Consider the following 16665-nt stretch of genomic DNA (forward strand, 5'->3'; position numbering starts at 1 on the left):
ATTTGCATGTAAAAAAATCATTCCTAAAACTCTCCCCAAACAGTAATAGTGAGGCATGCTACTTTAGAAATGTCATAATTTTAGTGTTTATCTAAATGCTGAAGTTTCCAGCAGTGGAGCTATAGTCTGAATTTAGAGGACCAAACACTTATTAACGTGCAAAATTGCTTTAACGGATCTAGAAGTTCTCTTTCCATGCCAATATGATTTGCCTCATTAACATTACACTGTTGAATTCTTATCATTGCACAGGTGTAGAGTTGAAAATCATGGAGTTTCAAAACACCTGCTGTTTGGGCTCATCAAGCCATGATGATGTTCTTTCTTTGGTCCTTGATACTTTTACATTCATAGAAATCAGTTTAGTTTGTGACTATAGTTTTTATTTTGTTTCTGCATGAATGCAATTCTAGTCTTCAAACCAGACATTTACAGTGATTGTATTCAAAATCCTTTATGTGCATTCTAAATAATGCTTCAATTTAAGTTTAGCAGCAGGTACATTCATGGTAACAATTGATTGCAAGTCACTATTGCAGAATAGCAATGGAAGGTATGTTCAAAAATTTCAGTTATTAGTAGCATTTCAGGATTGTGACCTCAGTTTAGAAAACCATTAAGAAAAAATTCTTAGATGTAATAAAAATGCTACAATACTACTAGCATAATCTGGCTTTAAGAGCAAACCTAACATTAAACGTGTCAGAAGTATTTTCGTGAATATCAATGCACTGTTGAGGTAGCAGTTATAGTAATGTACTTTTTTTTGCTTGAAGAACTTCAGAAGCTTAGGAGTTTTTTGACTACTGGAATACTTAGAAGTGCTTTGTGGTAAAGTACAAGGACTAAAAATATTTTCTGAGCTAGTGTGTGCATATATGATACGTTCTCAAGTCTATGTTGGTCTTTATAGAAACTAGGAATAGATAGATATACAAGCATACCCATAAGATGTGGGTATAAGTTATACAAACAAATTGGGAAATATCATTAATATTTGCTCAGAGGTGACAAAATCTCTAAGAAGCTCTACCTTCTTTAAAAATAAAAATATATTTAAATCTGGATTTTTGTCAATAGCTAAAATCAAATTTCATTTAGAGAGCTATCTTGTTTAGCTTGCTACAGGGTTCTGCAGTTGTGAAATTTCTGTTTCTTGACAGAAAGAAGAAAAGAAAGTGTCTATAAATTATTTTGGTCAAAAAAGAAAAGTTATATATTTTATGAGGCTTTGTTTTGGCTATAATAGAGTTCTCCTTCCTGTCATCCAATTGTAAATTAGATAGCCATTAGCTATTCCTTTTAGGCAAATCTGGTAAGACTACATGTAATGTATTAGTGTTCCTTTTTTCTGTAATAATCCTATTACCAAAATATCATGGTATTTAACCAATTAACATAAAATGAAAAAAAGTGGTCATTCCTTTAGTAGTCTGCAATCATGTATTATAAAGAAGAAATCCCTACAGTTTGAGGTGAGAACTTGCTTTGTTGTCTTGTGCCTAATCAATGCTACAAAAGCTCTCTTATGCAGTGGGGTAGTGCCCTTTGTAAGCACATTATCCCACATAAAGAAAATTTTATTCTTTCAGGTGAATCTCTACAAGTCTTACCGTTTTGCTGAAGTAGAAGCAATTCTGTAGATGCCATCCTGCCTCAAGTAGATTAATCAGTGGAAAAGCATATGAGTGAATCCCTGTGAGAGCTTTTCAATACGCAGGTGCCCTTTTTAGGTAGCTCAAGGGGAGACCAGCATACCCTTCTTTCCTCTGTAAAATGAGGGTGCTAATACCAGCTTCAGTGGTAGACTGTGAGAATTAATTTATTAATGCTTAGAGTCCTGGATATTAGAGTCTGGATAAGAATGAATCATTGCCAGCATCAGTATTAAAACTAATTATGAGGATCTATAGCCAATTTCTACCAGTTTCCATGTTAGCATTTTGATGTATTTCATAGATTTTGTTGTAACTCCTTATGTAGAAAGGTGTAGTGAGTAATTCTGTAGTGCTGAAGAATGGTAGATTCACATCTTTATCGCCCTTTCATTTCTGGCATTTTTTGTGAACTAGTCTTTGTTCATATAAGGGTGGTTTTTTTTTCACTTTCAGTTTGATCTTGTATCTCCTCAGGATTTTTGCAACACATAAAAAGAAGGTGTCAAAAACATATGCTTAGATCTGAAGGATACGCTACTGTGTATCCTTATCTACTGAAAGCCCTTCAAAATAATTCTTCTTCAAGCTTGTGGCCCTTGAACAAAGGATTACGTATATTGGATATATATTTGTTCTCATGTGGATTGGTGCGAGAAAATCCCATTAAAGCTAATGGGAGGTAGAAGAGCATATGTGAAGAAGGCAACATCCCTGAGGAGGTAATAAAGCTGTTCCATTTTCTGCCTACATAAAATGTCAGAGCCATCTAGAACTAATCTTGCTTATTATTAAGGGGAAAAAAAGCTTGAAAACTGCTGGAGAGTGAAAATGCAAGACTTCGTCTGTATTCTTAAGTGTAATTAGAGAAAAAAAGTAATATTTAAATGATGTTTAATCCATGTTTGGTACATGCCTATACAAAGCTAAGATCATAATTGCCACAAACATTCTGTCATGGAAAACTAGGCATTATGTGGAGTAGCTGTGCTTGAGGACAAGTGAGGCAATGCAGCTACTCCCATTAATCAAGGAAAGCCATCTATGTTCCTACTCGTTCCCACAGTATCAGCCACTGGTTTTTCTTTTATTCTGAGCGTGGGTATCAGATAGATGCTCATTTGATGAGTGTTTCATTATAAATGAGCAATCTTTTCAGCCTGGACATAGACGCAATGCTTCTGGATTATTCTCTGTGTCACTGACACTTTAATGCAGGGCTGAAAAGCTTTTATATTAGTCATGTTCCTTTCTTGGGAGATGGATCTGCAGTGGTAATGATATTTTATCTTTCTTTCTTTCAGTAAAATAGCATGGGCGTGAGGCTGTCTCAACCAATTAAATATCAATTCATTTGAATCTTACACATGTCTAGCAATATCACTTTTAGACCAATGCAATTTTAATAGGTATCCTAGCAAAGACTCAGCAGAAACAGGAATTTATACTGAATGTTTTGAAATCGATTGTGCTGTTTCTCTGATGGAGAAGCTGGCATTTTAACTTCTTGGATCTTAAATAAATGTCAGATCTTACAAAATACAGTTTTTCTCTTTTAAATTCAGATAAGACTGTGGACATTCCCCATCTGTACATGAACTGGAGGTAGAGGGGGAGAGGAAGAGTATCATATACACGCTCTGTCCCAGAAGCTGGTTAGGATTGCTGTTTGAGGAGGGACAAGAATTTACATTATCTGTACTTTCCCTACCAGAAGTTTGATAGGGCGGCAAAAGTCACTCTGCCACACATAAAAAAAATTTCCATCCGCTAAATTATCTTCAGATTACTAGTTAACTGAAGCATGTGCAAACCATATTTTGCCACTCAAGAGATGGCATCTAGTTTCTCAGTTATTCATCCTAGTCAATAATGTTTTTCCTTTGCAGCCACCCTCTGGAAAACTTTTAGTGAGGGTGCATAACTGGTTTGCAGGTCCCCTGAAGAATTCTGCCCAAGAATGCACTCCTGCTTTTCAGCACCCAGTTCTCTGAAGGTAATTTAATGTGCTTTTCCCTGGCTTCCTTTTTCTTTTCTTTCCAAAGTTTTTATTAAGGTTAAAGTGCCACTCTTCGCATTGACTTACATGTATTCTTTGTCAATCAACAACCCTGGTGTACATTGTCATGTTATTATATTAATGATATATTTGGTCCTAAACAATTGTCCGTAAATCTAATTATTTTGATTAATTTGTTTATTTTAAAACTTGGTTGCAAATATATTTGCACCTGCTGGATTCACATGGTAATTTTGGAAAGTATTTCAGAGGGTATATTCAAAACTGAGGTTAGCATGAGGTCAAGTGGGTGTTATCATTCTGTATGTCTTCCAGTTGCCTGACTTCCCAGGCTGACCATGCATACTTACTAGTCAGCAAAAGCAACCTGATCTGATTTTTCTTATGCAGTAAGTCATTATTACATCATTTTCCTGATATGATTAGAAAAAACATCCTATGTTTTAATTTTCAACTCTTCTTGTCATTGATGTCTTGTGGGGAATATTGATACACAGCTGTGGTTCTAGAGCACTACTATACCTGGATAATCTGTTTAATACAACAAACGATTATTAGTCCAATTCATGACGTATATTGCTTATAAAAGTGAGGACATACTGTATTTGAGCTTTAACATACGTCAAAGAGAAACGAGGCAATATTAGAAGCATTACGTATTATTTTTGACTCATTAAATGTTCTGCTCCAATACCTTACCGAAAAAAAAAATAATATCAAAGACACTTTCTACTTTGGAATGTAACAAGACAGAATTTATGTGATTTATTTACACCTCAATTGAGAAGGGCCATTATTTCTTCCAGATCTGACAAAATAGCAATATGAAAATTCCATAAGAAAATCAACCTCTCTTTTACTTTTTGAAGGTAAATTTGCTCATCAGAAATAAGCAATAAATAAGATTAATATGTTTTATTGACCCAAATAATCATTCTAATAAAGTAACATCTCTAACAGGTTATTACAGTACTAGCAGACTCTCTGGTCTTGTAGAAACAAAGTAAATAATAATAGTTATGGATTTGAGAAAACTGCTCCAAGACAAAGACTCCATTTACCTTCCTAGTTCATCCAAGTTCTTTCATCACAAGCTCACAATTGCTTGTGAGCTATGTGCAGTTATGTGACCTATAGTCTATTTAGGATCCTTAATTATGTTTGTTAATATCATGTTTACATCATTTTAACAGGAGCTTTATGAGTGTTTAACACAAGAACTTTATTTTTTTTCTTTTTCCAGCAAAGCCAAGTTTCAAATTTATGTTTTGGGGACTTGAAGTGCTAAAAGAGCTGCAGTATCTGATACTAATTTTAATCTCATAAATTAATTCATTGAAAGATTTAGTACTTCATTAACAAAACCATTTGACCCCTTCTATGTAAAAGCTAAACCATTGCATACTATCCTACATTTATTTCTGTCATATAAATGGCAAACCTCTTCAACATCTCACTTTCTGTTTATGTTATTAGAAGTGTTAATGCAGGCAACAATGTTTTATGTAATCATATTTTTTTTGGTATTTATATTATGAAAATGCCTATGAGGCATAGTCAGAGCTTTTTTACCACACAGATATTGCCTTCTGCTTAACGATCTAACAGAGGTTTGCAAACATATATTAATTAAGCTTCAGAAGGCCCCTTTGAGGGAGATATGGTAAGTAGCATTATCCTCATTATACAAATAATAAAGAGGTTTCAACTTGTTAAAAGTCACACAGCTATTTAGTTCTAGACATGGAATTAGAAATTAATTGCCCCGTGTCCTAATGATTCTTTTACTATTCATTTTTTCAAGTATGATGGTGATAATAAATAACAAACTAAATACACAATGGATAGTGGATATCACAGAACAATCCCGATTGTTAGTATCTGTCCTTGGCTGCTTTGTAGCAGAGAGGTTAATTCAAATGTGGTGCTTTGGGTAACAAATACCAATAAGGGATATATTCTTTTCTCAGTATGTGTTTGTAAGTCTCATTAATGATAATGGAAGTTATGTGCCTGCAGGAGAATGAAAGAAGAATACATCTATCATGTCAATGATCCATGAAGTCAGAAGAGATTATATAGTCTACTATAAAGGCGCTGAAGGAGTCGTTATAGCCTATTAGGTAAATAATGTGTTTTTTAAAAGTCTCTACATAGAATATGCATGTAGCTAATAAAATACAAAGCTCAGATGGAGCCACAGTATTATTATAGAATTACTGTGCTTTAAGATAGCGATCTCCAGCTGAATGTCCAGGTGGTGTTTTCAGAAGGACAAACAGTTTACTGCAGTTTTCTGATGGCTGTGCAACAGACATACATGTTGGAGCATGCCTGTAGCAACCTGCAATGGCAGGTGACAGCAGCCATACAACAACTGGGTGTGTTTTGACAGGCCCAGGAAGTGACTTGATACAAAAATTCACATCCAAGAATGCAATTAAGTTTAAAAAAAGGATAAATATTTTGTTGAACCAATACAGTGTCAAGACTGTAAGGCGCACTCAGTTGTCCCTAGGGAGAGGCACTGGGAATATGCTACTTATGATGTAACTAAAGGAGAGATTTTGGGCACTTCTTTAAGAAGCCTGCAGCTTATCTTTTGCAACACTTAGCGGTGAGACACCTGGTCTCAAGTTGATATAAAGCACAGAGGTTATGGTGTGCAGGCTCCTTAATGGAGAAAGCTAAATGTCTTTGAAGCCCTGTCTCTGAAGCCATTACGTGGAGTGGTGAGGTGCTTTATAGCTAGCAAAGAAGAAATAGGGTGTCTAGAAGTGTGACTAAACTTCCCTTCTCCAAAAGTTACAGCAGTCTTCTGGGTGCATATGTGGCAAAGGTGATTTTACTTTCCAGCAACCCAGAATCTCAGTCCTTGAGAATATCTGCAAAACGTCTGAGGCAGATGGGATGTGTCACAAGTTGTGAAGTAACTTGGCTGAAGTTAAGCAGCTGAGTAGAGCAGCAGAGCCAAGAATAAAATCCAGGTCTTTCAGCATCTGGTCCGCTGCTCCATCCCACAGACCACAGTCCTTTTTTAGTTCCTGAAGATTGTTCCTATGTCACATTACCTCCAAATGAAAACTATTCTTTTTTTACTGTGCCTCATCTATTCTGAGTGTGAAATTGTGCGGTAACCCAAGAAATATTAGAGAGAAGAACTTTATCTGTGCCTTTTTAATATGCTAACTATTGCAAAAATGAGATGCTTACATCTTCTTTTAGATACATCATTGAGATTCAGCATAATCATATCCTGGACAAGTCTTACCTCTGGGGGAAAGGGTATGTATTTAGAACTTCAAAAGCTAGTGTCTTTGCAACATGACAAAATGTGATAGCGGAAATAGATTGTTTCTCACCAATTGACACAATAGTTGTGAATAACAACAGAAAAGCTGTTTTCCAGGTATTGTCTATGTCTCCAGCTGAAAGAAAAAAAAAAAAAAAGAAAAAGGAAAAAAACCCAAACCACAAAAAAGCAGAGGAGGGGAAGGAGGGAAGGGAAAGAGCTGTTTAGCAGCTCCCTGCTTATTTGGCATGGAAGTCATTGTTTGAAGTCAGTTGAAAATCCATGCTAGTGACTGCTGTTGAAGTGCACTCTTTCCAGCATCTGGAAGTCCACCCTATTAATTATATAAGTACTTTTGTTTCTATCATGTCTGCCTGCCGGTTTGCTTCTGTCAGCTGGCTGAAATTAAGTGTTACTGTTTGCTTATTTGGAAATTGGGAGAAAATGCAGAGGCAGTTACTTTTACAAAGTTGGGGTGTGAACCACGTGCACATTTCTGATGTAGTTTGTGTAACGTCTAATTCTATTGTGAGAAATTATTGATAAAAGTGTAGAATTAACTTTCATCAAAAAATGTGTGCCAGTATACTAAATGGTGATCTAGCACTTCTGTGCAGTGAAAGCTTTATCAGTACTAAGTGAAACCAAAGGTTTGCAGCCAAATATCTTGCTTGGATTCATCTGCTCTGGCAAAATAGCTAACTGCTGCAGTAAATTAGAAAAGATGCTGATTAATTCTGTCATCTATGTTCTTCAGCATTTGAAATTTGAAACCTATTCTTGTCTCATTAAATTTTGGAGCAGATTTGGCACTACAGTCAGAGAGGATCAAACCTTTAGATAGTGTATTTCTGATTAGAGACTGGGAACATACTATTCTGTTAGTATAACAGACTTCTGAAATCTGCATTTCTTTATATCATTTCAAATGAGAATTAGGCAGTTTTGTTGTATGAAGCTCATCAGATCAATAATGGAACACATGGAAGCTTGGTAAAAACTCGCCTAAATACATGTTACTCCCTTATCATTTTGGGTTAATAGGTCTTCTATAAAAAAGTGACTTCAGAAGCACTTAGAAATGTGATGTAGTATCTCAGAAAAATTTTCAGATTCAAATGGACATGATGAGAGGAGAAATGGAGGGCAGGCAAAGAGACTAGAACTCTATCAGCAGGGAGTAAGGAAGGAAGGATAGGAGAAAGGCGATAAAGAGACAAAAGTAGATAACCAAGGACATGAAAGAATTAATGAAGCTTGACAGGAAAGAGGCTTAGAATGAAAATAACATATCAGTGTATAAAGGCTTTCAGAATTTAATTCCATTTTGTGGTTCTACTGTTTAAAAAACCTTACATTTATGCTACTTGATTTATAACAGCAACTGAGGCAGTGGCTGAAGATGAAGTTATAACTGCTTCCATAGAGAGGTCTTGAAGTCCTCTTTGCCCAATGTAAGGGGGAAATCAAGAACTCTTACACCTGAGGAAAAACTATGGATTAACTTTTAAGACAATTTTTTTCAATTGTTTATTAAATAGTACTTAAAAATAATAATTCCAAGCTTATTATGGGACACTTCTCTTGGAAGGATATTGCTGTGTATATATAATTTATGTTTGCTTGATATTAACAGTTCTCCTTGTTTTGGCATTCATACTGTGGCCAAGTGCAGAAGTAGGGATTTACATGTGCAGCCAGTGGCCAGTTTTAAAGGAAGTTACAAGGCTTTTGCAAAAAAACCCTGAGCTTTTGTGGGCCCGTGACCTGGAAATCTTGAACTGATAAACTTACTGAGTGGGACACTTGTATGGGGGACACAGGGAATGTATTGTCCTAGTCTACAGGTTGCTCATTAATTAGGACTGGCTCAGTTTTTGACCGATCAATAGTTAGTTTTCATCTAATTTGTTTTAAGAAGCTGGACCCTTGCAGATGAAATTACATTGACATAATTTCAATGTAAAAGTTTAATAATGTTTAGGTAAAGTGCGATGCAAACAGAATGCTTGTCAGCTAGTCTTATTGGAATGCTTGTCATTGTGCCTTGATTAGTGTTTTTTCTCCAAACAGAGGAACCATCCATAAACCCTCATATTTCTAAAAGTAGAGATTAAAATAACAAGCAAAATATACCTGCCAATATTCTACATAGGAATCAACTCAAGAACAAAAAGTAATGCGTTTATAAATTTGCATCTTCCTGACAGTCTTCAGCTGTTTATCAGTCATGATAACACATGCCATATCTCCCTGAATCCCAATCGCACATTTGGAAATTGCTGTAATTTATCAAAGCTCCAACACAAGTCAAGTTTTGGCAATAAATGAGGTTTGAGGGGATCTAATCTCTATTCACAGCATGTTTCATTCAGCAGCAATAGAAGACTGTGACTTTTGCCTATTAATACTGCAGCTTTCAGAAGGCAAAGAAGAAATTAACAGAATATAAATTCATAAATTTACCTGTGGTTTGGTACTACATCAAATTTTCTTTTGCCTTTCTTTCTACTTACTGAAATGGCAGTCACCCATCAGCCTGTATTTCCTATCATAACACAAGACCTTACCCAGTGAATCACTGCATATTTGAGAACAGACCACAAATACTCCTTCATTAAAACAATGCATATGCTTTCAAAACACTGAGTTCGAAGAAAACCTGATGTCTTCAATATTCTGATCTAAATTTTCAAAGTGGCCATTATCTTTGGATGATGTTATTCTTTGCCCTGGTCATTCTTTTTTATTGCATCATTTAAAGAATAAATAAATAAAAAAAAAAAAGCATGATAGTATAAAAGTAGCAGTTTCCTCAAGTGATCTACTTAGATTGCACGATGGGGCTGGGAAAGAATTACCTTATTTTGTAAAAATTACATGATCACAAAGCATTCCTAGCTACCCTTTTGTAGAAAAGGCTACCTGGGCTAACCTAAAATCAACACAAATGAGCAAAAATTGAAAAGAGATAGATGCTTGGACTGTTGTAGGTTTTTCTTGCACGTGCAAAGGTGTTTTTTTGCTTGCAGTCATATTTGCTAGTTTGGTTTTAGTATCTTGTTTTGATAATGCACCCCTTGTGTATTTTATTTTCCCTCAGGTCCAGTCCTGCATGTATACCTTTAACTTATTAAAGAGATTTGGTCAGTAATTGCTCTGATAGGTGTGAAGTGAATCATACTGATAAATGTTACCAGGATCTATTAGATTTAATTCCATAACACTGCAATCAGATGATGAATTTCCTTACAGTGTCCTTCACCCCTGCTACAGAGTAGTAACTAATTTAATCTGCCACTAGATGTCATTCCTTTTTCATGCAAACATGAAAAATGTCAATTTCTACTCAAAAGTTTCAGTTAAAAACATAGGTTTTAAAATCAAAGAATTAATTTGCTGTATTCATACCTAAAACAATGTCTTTCTCTTCATAGTTTTCACATATGAATGGGGTGTTGTAAACTTACTGGGGACTTCCAGTAGATCTGTCTGTGCTTGAAAGACGTGAAAATATTTCACATGCTCAAGGAGCGTGTTGTTGCTCCCTTTTGATAACTAGTGATTAAGGATGGTAGAAGTTGATTCTGTTGGGTGAAATTCACGATGGTATCAGAGGGTCAATGACATCTATTTTTATATTTGTTCAGCCTTAAATCCTATTTCATTAAAACACAGAACCACTTTTGCTTAGTGTATGTCACTTGTCTGCTCAGAACTGGTTTCCTTGCTGTATTTTCTCACAGCCTGTCTGATCTTCTCAGGTTGCCTTTTATGACTACCTAAACTTTGCAAAGCAAAAGCCAATGAAATTCTTCAACCTTTTTGTGCCTTGCAGGAGGCTTCATTCTGGATAGTGACAAGTTCCTGTAAAGGCCTTTATTCTTTTGATTACCTGTGCCCATTAAAAAGTGTAGCCGTTTCTTTCTATTTTTTGAGATGAAGATTTCTGAAGAATTCAAACAGTCTATAGGAAAGACTGTTACATTTTATCTTCAATACTCATAGATTCACTTTGTAAAATATGCTTTTTATTTTTTGGGGAAAAAGATTTATGCAACATTATTTTTATTTAATAATATTTTAGGCTGTTCTTAAACATTGTTGAATATACACTACAATAATAGAAAAAACTTGCAATCTTTAAGTAAATAATTGGGTAGCCTTTAGCATATATTTCACTGCTCTAGTCACAGCCTTTCATTAAGGGTTCTGGGCAAGGATGGAGCACAATTTTTCAAGTATGCTCTGCAATCATTTAAATAACATTAAATGTAATAAAAATGTATTCAGTGAAGCATGACAATCTACATCCTCTATTTTCTGTAATCTATGATCGCAGCAGGGATGATGACTTTCTGGTGCTCTATGAAAATCAGATGCATTTGAAATGAGAAATGCAGTCATTGTTTTAATATGTGCTAACATATTTTGAACTGTCATAGCCTTTTAGACCACAGAAAATTTACTGTTGATAATATTCTACTAAAATATTAAGATGCTATGTCATTGGTATATTAATTTCCTAATACTTCTGTTTGGTATCAAATATTGGAAAATTGCTATTAAATTTCACCTTACCTTCATTTTCATCTACTTTATCAGGCTGCAGGTCTTGTTGTTGAAAAGTGTAAATCTCTGAGATATATGTATACCATATTATTTAATTTCTTCCTTTTTTTGAAGCCAGATTACTTAGTACAAGATCAGTGATGTATCAAATTTAGTTATAATACCAAAAAGTAGATGTCAGTCATACAATACCAAGATTAAAATTGAAATATTGCAGAATGTTTATAGAAAATTTCTGATGGCTGTATCTTGAAATAAGATAATTTTTTTTTTTTCCCCTAGCATGGAAGAATTGCTGTTTCATTGTTGGGAAACATCTGTAAGCAACACAGAAACTGAGTTTCCTTGAGAAAAGAGAGATTAAATGAATCTCAGATTTGAGATTTGGAAAAATCAAGTTCCTCCATGGATTCCCTCCCTAATCCCTAGACCTGTTATTTTGGACTGTACTCCTTGCAAAATGACCCTCATGGGTCAGTGTTCTCATGTTTCTGATAGAAGTATGTTCTGTTAGTACCGCACTGATACAGGGTGGTCTGGGTCACTGGCTGCAGTTTGGCTTCTCTTTCCCTACCAGAATGAACTCTCCCATTGAATTGTTTCACTGTAGTAGTAGAAAATCGTTAATAATTTGTAGAAGTGCCAAATAAATAACACTAGTGTGGAAGACGTTCTGTCATGATCAGAGGTATAGCCTCTTACTGAAACATCCCATTTCAATGCCATTTCATTTTCCTCTAAACTAGAGCTGTTAGATGTTTTATGAGTCACTCACCTACCCTCTAATTTGATTTGAGTACAGACTTTTACATGAAACTCAGCTTGTGCTGTGTCAGCTAGATCAATAGTCCATAAACATTCAACCCCCTTAGCTGGAGCTGTCAATTACCCAGAGAAAGGAATCAGTCCTCTGATTGCAGGTACCAGGTGCTTTTGCTTATTTCATCCCTGCTAGTGGGATTGCAACACAATTTAATATACTCTGACCATAAGACTCCTTCTAGGTTCCAAGAGTACCAGTATTACCATTTTCTTCCTCTTAAACATCAACACTGCCAGCATATGTCAAAAGCCATCCCATTTCCTAAGATCAGGATGCTGGCATTTAAGATTGTTCTTGTAGTGTACCTCACTGTTTAAAAAAATTATTTCCATACTTTCTCAGTATGAATTAAGTTTCAAATGTCTGCTCTATGACCATGAATTAGCATTTTTTCTGTTTAGTAGTTAATGTCCTCTCAATTAATATATGTGACACAGAGGCCTTTAATAAGTCAGTACTAGTCTGAGAATGTTTCAGAAAATTTTGTTATCACTTGGGGTAGCAGGAACTGGCCTGAAATATATTTTATGCATGTAGTTAAAATATCTTCTACTGATTTATAGTACAGAAAAGAGATTTCCCAGCATAGCTGGAGCAAACGATAGAGTTGGCTAATTCCCTGAAACACTAATCCAGTTCCTCAATCGTGGCAAATTCATCTTTCTTTCTTGCAAGTAATTCATCTCATGTTGAAATGGTCAGATTTAAATACCTTCAAAGAAGGATATAAAAAGCAGTTTGCATTCTGTCATTACAGAAAAATGTATTTGGTTCATGAGAAAAAGACTCATACAGGTAAACTACAATGATATTCAGCCCCTAAACACTTTTTCTGTTCCAACGTTTTCTCATTTCTTCTTGGAACTATGATAATGCTGGATAAACTGCTCTACTGTTTTTGTTTTACTTTTCCAAGATTTTAACCTTTTTACCAGTTTATTTTAATTTTAAATTAAAAAAAACCCACCACCTGATATGTGATTTTCAGACTGACTAAGTAGAGTTAGAAATACAACCCTGTCTTTGTGCTTTTGTTCCCTGTAGATGCTCATTTTCATTTTTAGTCAACCACATTTGAAAAGAAATTTATGGCCGCTCTTAGCCAGTTGTTGTCATGCTTGCTGAGGCATCTGTGTTTAAGAAAGCAGTAGGCCATTCAGGCTGCCTCCCATCAAGCGGGCCACTGGTATTTAAAGGGGGTGGTAGAAGTGACACCAAAGCTTGAGACCTACTGGAAGTCTTCTGAATGTGGTCTTTCTCCATTCAAAGTTTTCCACGGGAGGGACTGCATTTCCCAGGAAATCCTAGTGGAGGCATCAAGATTTAAGCACCAGTGACTTCCATGGATTACATATCCTCTTTCTAACAATGAAGTTATTGTATTCTAAAAAAACCCCACCCCCCCCCAAAACCCTTAATTGAACTGTGTGCTAGGTATTTTGTCTGTCAGCCCTGTTCCTGCAGTCATGAAATGTGTTTTCATTGGCTACCAGGGTGATGTAAACTGCTAATCTCTGTTCTGAATGTGCACGCTGTGGTAGGAGCCAACACCTGCCCTTGGTGCTGTGGTGGCTGGTCTGAATGCGACCTTTAGATACTGAGCGCTGAGCTGTGTATCTCCATGGATGGCTGCAGAGACTCATGATTGCTGTGCTCTGAGTTGGCTGGATGCAAGCCAGGTCTGTGCAGAAACAGTATAGTTGCATTAGTATAGTGCTGAGCTGGAACTAATAAGCCTTGGTAAATCTGAATGTGTTTCATACTCCTGAGTCCCTAATTCATTTTTTAAAATAGTTTTTTTACCCTGGATCAACATACATGCTTAACCGTTATGAAGACTGTTACAGCAATCCTTTCAAAGATTTTTTTTTTCAAAAAAGGACAGAAGAATAAATTACTTACCATGGTATAACTAACTCTTGATACTGAATAATCATGGGAGTCTGCAAAATAGCTCTGTAATTAACATTGTTGGATTAATATTGCTGATTTAAGTCCTTAGAAATACTGAGCATCGCATTCCTAATAAATCTAACAGTATTGGCTTTAGCCACATACATTACTCATGAAAAATATAGCTCTGAGATTTAAGAAAATTCATTCCTCTGCAGTTCTGAAATAGAGCAGTGATTTTTTTCCCCTCCAATCAATAAATACAAATAACAGACATTATTAGCATTACTCTGAAACTACACATTCTTTACTTCATTTTAACTGGAGGTCTTGCACAAGCTTGTTTTATTTAATAATACCAGATGAGAATGTTTTGAACATCTAGAAAAGCTAACGTGATGTGAAAAGACTTTCTCAGTTTGGCAGCTAGACTGTAAATTATGAAGATGTGAGTACACAAAGGAAGTACTGTAGTTAATTCTATCAGTTTTTAAAGCAAGTCAAGTTTTTGATAACACCAGGGAGATGAAAAGGAGTATTTCTTGAGCAGAATGCCATATCAGCATGCTTTTTATCTTTGGTGTAGGCCATTGACTGTAAAATCATCAATCTCACATAGCATTTATGGTCAATATGTTGAAGAAATTAAAAACATTCCAGTTTAGAGAAGTAATGTGTAGATAACCTGAAGAGATGAAATGCTGCAGTTGTGATTTATTTATAGTCTTTTACAGTTTCATTTCTACTTCTTGCAAGATACTAAATATTGCTTCGAAGTATACTGCTATCATAAGCACATATATTTTGTAGTCTGTAAAAGATCAGTTATTATGTTGTAACTTGCTACAAATCAGCAGGTTTTATGCATATTGCATACTTTGCATTTGTTATCTGTTCTTCACTGAAACAGATTTGTAGGGTCATTATCTTCACTGGTGTGATCATATTAAGGAAGTGATTATTTTTTTAGTTTCAAAAATTATCTGAAGCAAAAAACATCAATGCCTATAGTTATAGGTGACCTTTTATATTTTCAGTATATAGAGAATTATTGCAACATTTGTTGTGTTGCAAAGCCCTATCAATATCAAAAACAGTAACAATGCAAAACCAGGTTTGAACCAAATTCAGGTAACAGTATGCAAAAAGATTTTCTGGGAAGATTTCATCTCATCTGACTTTGCATGTGTATAGTGTGGATGTGTATATCTGAACTATTCATCCTAAGCTGCTTTAACAATTGATGAAAAGAAAGAGGCACTTCCAAGTGTGATTCATATAACTGTTTTTAGATATCTACTTTAGCATGAGATAAACTGCCATCAGAGTGTCTATTTACGTCCGTTAACTGTGAATGCAGCAAAATCGGTAGCTCAGATGTAGCCACCTGCATTTGCTTTCCATGGCTCCAGTGGTCTTTACATTAGGCCTTAAAAATGTGCCAGCTCTTTCCGTAGTGCTCAAAAGCAAAACTGCTTTAGCACACTGATACTACAGACGGCAAGAATACTTAATCACCTGCAAGTTCTCCCAAAATGTCTGTGAGAAAAGCTATATGTTTTGTCTGACGTTAAGTTAGATGATTATAATGGGTCTTTTTGACCCATTTTAATCATCTGAAAAGATCCCTTGTAGACAGTTTTGAAAACCTTCCAGGCTCCATTGCATCATTTTGTGGCAGAAACTGCCTCAGTTTTACTTTTGTGAATTGGGTGGGGTGTTAGCAGAACTGCTGCAATCAGTTGGTGTCATGTAATAAGGCCTCTGTGTTCCTCTGAGAGAATTCCTTTTTGTGTGGGAGCATGTCTTTTAGGAAAACTTTTCATTTTGGTTTTTAAGTGTCACTGAAGGACAAAGCTCAGTCCACAAGTGCAATATTCTTTGCCTTAGCAGAGCACGGATGGTTTCTGCCCCGAAGATAAACAGACTAAGAAGCTAGAAAACAAAAAGGGGAAAGGAAGGAAACTGATCATAAAGCCTCTTGTGCTTTCCACTTTGCAGAGCAGATACAGCCTTAGAGTCTCAGTCATGAAGAAGCACAGTGCATGTGCAATAACTACTTTTCCAAACAGTTAGTATTTTTTTTTTTCAATGCTTTAAACCTCAGCCATACAATTCCATAACTGGCAGAAGCTGTTAGAGGCTACCTTGCTGCCACTGCGGCCTGTAGTACAACAACCACAGACTAAAGGCACTAAGGCGGTGAAGAGCCCAGAAATAAATAAAAGGATTTTGCTTCTTGAGCTTCTCTCTTTCAAGTCTGTTTAAAATAAGTCTTTGGTATGTCCATATTTAGGTATACACAATTTTTTAATTAGATCACGTAATTAAGAATAGAAACTTTTATTATTTACCTTTTCTACTTCTCTGTGTAGAGAACATGTATTATGCAGTAACCATATGTAAGTTC

At 35.5% G+C, this 16665-nt stretch overlaps 1 long non-coding RNA gene across 1 annotated transcript; it reads left to right on the plus strand.

The window, feature by feature from the left end:
- The first annotated feature begins 1899 nt into the window (after window positions 1-1899).
- LOC119149352 lies at window positions 1900-12206 on the plus strand. Its single transcript, XR_005104668.1, has 5 exons — window positions 1900-2377; window positions 3545-3651; window positions 5695-5798; window positions 6901-6960; window positions 11822-12206. It is a non-coding gene; the product is annotated as an uncharacterized LOC119149352 (long non-coding RNA).
- The last annotated feature ends 4459 nt before the right edge of the window (window positions 12207-16665 follow it).

This window comes from Falco rusticolus, chromosome 5 (genome assembly GCF_015220075.1).
Source record: "Falco rusticolus isolate bFalRus1 chromosome 5, bFalRus1.pri, whole genome shotgun sequence".
NCBI lineage: Eukaryota > Metazoa > Chordata > Aves > Falconiformes > Falconidae > Falco > Falco rusticolus.